The sequence below is a fragment of the Centrocercus urophasianus genome, unplaced genomic scaffold (assembly GCF_019232065.1).
Source record: "Centrocercus urophasianus isolate 14NV4802_14NV808 unplaced genomic scaffold, USGS_Curo_1.0 seq_36, whole genome shotgun sequence".
Lineage (NCBI taxonomy): Eukaryota > Metazoa > Chordata > Aves > Galliformes > Phasianidae > Centrocercus > Centrocercus urophasianus.
Window position 1 is genome coordinate 275,161 of NW_024884933.1, and position 6,000 is coordinate 281,160.

Genomic DNA, 6,000 nt, shown 5'->3' on the forward strand with positions numbered 1-6,000 from the left:
CGCTGCACAGCCTCACATCCAGCGTGGGATCAGTGCTCCAGCAAGCACTACCCCGCCGTGCCCTGTGCTCTACCTGAGCCCAGCAGAACTTGCTCTGGTTGCCATGGCCAGGAAGAACCTTATCTACTGCCTTTTGCCGATTTCTCCTTTTCTCTGCATGCTGAGAAAGTCTCAGACGAATCGAGGTGAGGGGGCAGGGCTGTGCCATTCCTCTCCTGCTGCACAGGCCCGCTGCACAGTGCGGAGATGTGAGATGCTGTGTCTGCTGGTCCACATCTGCTGCAGCATCACTGAGCAACATGTGCTGCGTGCTCCTGAACACCAGCAGAGCTCGGCACATTCCAGAGCAGCATGACTTCAAGGCCCGGGAGTTTGGGAAGCGGAGGGAAGCAGAAGTGCTGGTCTTGCTGTAGGAGCGATTCTCACACTGCTGAGCTCTCCTTGTCGTGCTGCAGAACTAATTCTGAAGGGCAGCACAGTGCCAGAGGCGGGTCACTGCAAAAGTTGAACAGCAACCCTCTCTCCTGTTTGGCTATGTTAAGTGGAAAAGGCAGAAGAGTAAGCAAAAGAGACACTGAGCCACAGCAGCACACAGCCATCTGTTTCTGTCCATTTAAATGGAGAAGAAAAGACAGCTACAGAAGTACAGCACCCATCTGCACCTGGCTCTTTTTCCCACAGCAGACACTAACCACCCCGTGTGCTGTTGCAGCTCGTGCCATTCCAGCCCTGCTTCCCCAGGCCCAGGAACCTCTCCACGCCACGCTGGAAGCTCATCACAGGTACCTGCAGAGCTACAAAGCACCCCAGTTTTGCACAGGGAGCAATCCCTTTGCAGAGCACTCAGCTGACGGCATCAGAGCAGTCTGGGACCACCCCAGTAACATGCACGCTAGCAATGCGGCAAAATGGTTTTTAGATCTCAGTACCTGAAGCCTAAAAACACATACATGTTTTCATCCATTGCTGCCTACACGGCCGTCCCCACCCTGAAAAGACTCAGTTTTAAGAATATTAATTAAGCCACAGGTCAGGGGAAAAAAGAATGATGCCTTAATCAGATTCTTACCCAAATGAAGTGCTTTGTTGCTTACCATCTTCGTTGCTCTCAAATCAAGAACACACACATCAAGTACGACTGGAAAATGCAAAGACAACCTCTGCTCAATCAGCAGCGTGGGCTGTGGAGATACGTGGCAGTTCACAAAACGCGACCTTGCCATTATAGAACTTGGGAACACAACACTCATCAGAGCCCCATCAGCTCCGGGCCCTCTAACTCAAAAGGGAAGCAGCAGGAGTCCAGCAGTTTGAACAGAGAAAAAGAATGATCAGAGCATAGAAAAATGTTCATGTGATGAGAGACTTAAAGGAGTTTTGATTGTTTACCCAAATGAAACAAATACATGAAGTCGTGACAGAATTTCCCCAAAAATGTGGTCTGCAAACAAGAGATTTCTACTCACCTCATTTCTTAATGCAAACACAAGGGGGCATTTGGAAAAACCCAGAGGAGAAAAATGATAGATGCAATAAATAGGTAATGCCTCCAGCCCACATCCTGCTAAGCCAGAAAATTGGTTATTGTGATATAACATTGCAACTCAACATTTGACCAGAGCTGAAGTGAGCTACAGGAGAGAACGCTAACATTTCTAGGGTTGAAGGCAAAAAAAGAACAAAAAAAACAGAACCACATACCACAGCCTTTGAGTTGACCCAAACCCCTACCAGTTAAGGGCACGGGCAAGCACACGCTGCTGACTGCTACTGCTGCTAGAAAAAAAGCACGACTGCTGCTGTTCTGTCACCAAGTCCCAGCTTTGTGGCACCGCTGCAGAACTGCCCCGACCCCGTGTGTCTGAGCCAGCACGCCTCACCCCCCTGCAGTCCCACCAGCAGAGCTGCCCCATGCCAGCAGGGGACACACAGACACAATTCGGGGTCCTGCTAGCAGCAGCACGGTGGCACAAGCAGGCTGATGCTCATTTCCAAGAGGATAAGAGCCAGCAGAACAGGAAACGAGCGTTTTCCCGGCTGGCCAGAGCGCTGATCTGGCACACAGCCCGCCATCTACGTATGCACTGACTCAACAGGAAAATATTACGGGAAGAAAAAACCTTGATTAGAGTTTTCTTGTTAAGAAGCTGCCTAGAATGTCCTCTTTCTTCCCCTTTTATCTACCATGATCAGCTTTCCTCTGTTGACGATGTCTACCAGGAACAAGCTCTGTGATCCCTGACACAAGCCGGCCGGCATGCGGGGTTTGCTCTGCAGCCCTGCTGTGCTCTTCAGCTCAGCCTTCAAACCAGAGACTTCCTTACCAACAGCCATGCAGCGAAAGCACAAGGCACCGCTCAGAGACTGCTGACTGACGCCCGCAAGCTACTTGTGATCCTGAATAGATACTGCAGCCTCTGACTTCCCACTTCATAGAAGACGAACATTCGCACATTTTTCAAACACAAACACAGGTTCCAGTTTTCCCACCAAGCACGTCAGACACGCATCACTAAGCTTTATCTAGAATGCAGAACACGGAGGTGAAGTGCTCCTCGCATGACCTCACTTGTTATCACACATCTCGCAGTCTGAAAGGTCAGTTGGGGTTTAATATTTCACCCAAACTGAAGAGGTTGGCAGGAAGGGCAGAAGCTCGCCTCCTCCAGCACAGCCCTTACCACCAGCTCACAGCAGCATGCAGCTGTCCGCAGCCTGTCCTCAGCAGCCAGATTGAGGTGTCCTTCCACCAGCTCTTACTGGTCACAGACAAGACAGATACATTGAATTTGAGCAGCAAAGCCAAGAACTGCACAGGAGGAAAAGAGTGTGGCTGGGAACGTGCTGCTCTGGCGCTCTTACCTGCGAGAGCCCTGGGGACGACGCGTGTCCCGGTGGCGTTGCAGCAATGTTTGGGTGTCCCTTATTTATTTCATGTGCAGTGTAAGGGGATGGGGCAGGAGGACCCGGCTGTCTTGCTACTTGTGTTACCTGTGTGGAGATAAACTGTTAGTAAAACAGAACATTAGTAATCCGATCTGTAGAGATGCTGTACTCTTCTTAAGAAAGCAGCTAGCAGCACAGTATTATCATCACTATTTTTAGTGAGACACCGTACAAGTCAATGCACACAGATAAGGAAAATGGGAAAGGACCAAATACCAAGAGCACCAGCCAGAGCCCCTGGGAAATGGGGAGGAACGCTGGGGCCGTGCTGTGCAGCACCCCTCTGGCTCCAGGCTGCAACCTTCCCAGCTTCCCATGACATGCTGTACCCAACTACACTGGTTCTGCATCACCAGAAAGGCAGGAGCAAGGCCCTGGATCTCCATTTGCAGCTGAGCGTTAGCACCAAGCAAAGGCAGCACGAGGGCAGAAGCCACAGAGTTCAACTACACGCTTTCCCAAGTCGCACTGTTACATTCCAAATATTGATGCTTTCTTAAACATTACCTCCAAGCCTGAAACAGCTGCACCATCAACAAGAACGATACTGTGCAATTTCCCAAGGCTTGGAAACGGCCCAGAACCATTCACTGCAGGGAGATTTACAGCACCCCGGTGCTCACCCTGAGGGCAGGTCAGGGATGAGCCCCCCCAATATTACATACAGCGTATTTACATAAACTGAAGTCAGGGTGAGATATTTGCATGATAGCAAGCTAAAAAGCAACAAGTCCATGAGGGCACAACTTCTGTCCCGGCGTGCTCAACCAGGGGTTTGCTCTGCTGTTTACCACGGGACATTCTGCAACAGAAACTTGGGTTGAGGTAATTAAGGAAGCAGATGTCCATAAATCCAGAGCTGACATTATTCTCCTGAAAATGGGTACAGAGAATTCCATACTAATTTGCTAGGTATCTGTATGTTTTGTTTTTCAGAAGCCTTTATCCATGTTTTAAAGAAAATAACAGACTATATGAGAGGTGAACTCGGGCTGCAACTCTGAGTTTAAATCTTCTGTAGGTTTCTTCCCCTTCTGAGTCCACAACTTCAGCCACACAGCCATATCCAGGAAGCCCTCAGGTAAGATCAAAAGGGACAGGGCACAACACAAGCATCCCTGAGATGCAGCAAAAATTGACTTGGGCAGAACCTCCAGTACCCAGTGACCAGCACAAAGACCCCCGGGATGCCCCATGGGGCAGAACAGCCTCCTGAGCCCACCAGCACGTGGGCCTGCTCACCCTCTGTCATCTCTTTTCTCCAGAACTGCCTTCAGTATCCCTTTAAGGGCATCACAGTGGGCTGGGAGTGCTCTCCCCACCACCAGGGATAACCCTCTGCCCAGGGCTTTTATCACAGGGGACAAGCACCTCACAGCAGGCGCAGGACTGACTGCAGGGATCTCTCTGCTGGGAACCACCAGGAAGGCAGCAGCTTACAAGGAAACACCCAAAACCTCCCACCCAGAAGCAGCTCTTCTGGCACACGCGAGCACCTCCAAGCTCCCAGATCAGCTGCACTCGTGCCTCCTCTGTCCCCATTCAGCTCTTCCAGGACTTAACTCCACATCTGCCACCTGCCAAAAGGGCTCGGGAGGAAAGCTCTCACGGAACCCAAGTGATAAATGGCACTCCTTTCCCTTAAGCAGAACACCTTCTCCCATATTTGTGTTTTCTAAAAGCAGACACATTTCCAGCCCTGCCTTCTACTCCTGCAACACACAGGTATTTTTCACACTGAAAAGTCATTTTAGCTCATTCTTTACAGTTACTTTTACATTTTACATCAATTTACATTTTTACAGTTGCCTTTTCCCCAACAGGCAACCGCATTATACCCTCAAAGATCTGAAATGAAAAAACTGTGTAGGGAGGATCCCCTGGGCACAGAGGTAATGAGGGGAGGAGGAACCCTTGTGCAGCAGCCTGTGTTCTGCTACAAACACTTATGCTGGCTGCACAACACAGAGGGAACTTCCTGCATCCACAGCTTTCCTTCCTGCTTCCCAAATAATAAGGAGCTGCCTGGAAGCGTCTTGGCATTCCAAAGATGTGCACTCTCCCACCAGAAAAGCAAAGCAGTGCTTTAACAGGGCCCTGCTGACTTAGCACAGCTTAGAAATAAAACTGGGATTCCAGCTATTGCCGCATGGGAAAAGAAGAAATGAATCAAAGGAAAATGGTGTCCTACGTTCACAAACACTGCTGCGTTTTGGTGGTGTCTCCTCGATGACCCAGCTTTATCAACAAGCACCAGCGAGCCAAAGCACCCATCCCAGGTTCTCACTGTGCCATCACAATATTTCTCCGCAGCTCCGAACGGAGCGCTCAGTGCGAAGGCCCAACCTCTTTGGGCTGCTCCTGTGACAGGACACGTAGCACCAAGGCAGGAGGGATGGAGCCAACCAGCTGCATGCAGGACGCCTTCATCCCACCGCCACTGCCCCGGGAAACCCAGCGCTCTGCTGAATCAGCAGGAAAGGAAGGGATCCCAACTCCTGCAGATCCCATCACTGCTTACAATGCAAGAAACCAGGAATTCCAGTGCTGGGAAGCACCCAGCAGCACTGTGCGGATACTCACAGTGCTGTACACGGCAGAGACGGTCGGCGTGAAGATCCGCTCCTCCAGGGGCTGCTGCACGGGGCCGCGGGGGATCCTGAGGGCAGCTTGTTAAGGAAAGCAGCACGGGGAGGGACGTGGGGGCAGCGCCGCTTCCTCCCCACGCAGAGCCACAGCCACCATCGCCCTGTTTGCACTTGGCTCCATGTGGCAGTAAGTCGCCTCCTGCCCACACAGCGGAGCTGCTGCCAACAGGTTTTACGTCTCGGTGTGGAGCCAACTGCTGTAGTTCTCCCAACTTGGAAAGGTACCGAGGGCACCCAGAGGAAATAAAGAGGGAAAGGAACAAACAAATGAGCAATCCCTGCTCCAAAAGGGACCGTTCCTGAGTTTGGAAAAACTGTTTCATCCTCGAGCAGGTTAGGATTTATTTTCTTATTTTAGAACTCATGTAAGCCATGGGAAAATAATCTTCTCTGAGCAGTCAGCTCG

At 50.9% G+C, this 6,000-nt stretch overlaps 1 protein-coding gene across 6 annotated transcripts in view; it reads right to left on the reverse strand.

Annotated features, from left to right (window-relative positions):
- EIF4G3 (eukaryotic translation initiation factor 4 gamma 3) overlaps window positions 1-5,616 on the reverse strand; it is a 73,037-nt gene extending 67,421 nt beyond the window's left edge. For 3 of the 6 annotated variants that reach the window (XM_042831589.1, XM_042831588.1, XM_042831590.1), the window contains exon 1: window positions 2,863-2,944. The gene's annotated coding sequence lies outside the window, so the exon portion shown is untranslated. Of the gene's footprint in view, window positions 1-2,862; window positions 3,007-5,529 lie in introns of those variants that run through there. The other 3 variants (XM_042831593.1, XM_042831592.1, XM_042831591.1) reach the window with 2 other exon arrangements.
- Window positions 5,617-6,000: the final 384 nt, after the last annotated feature.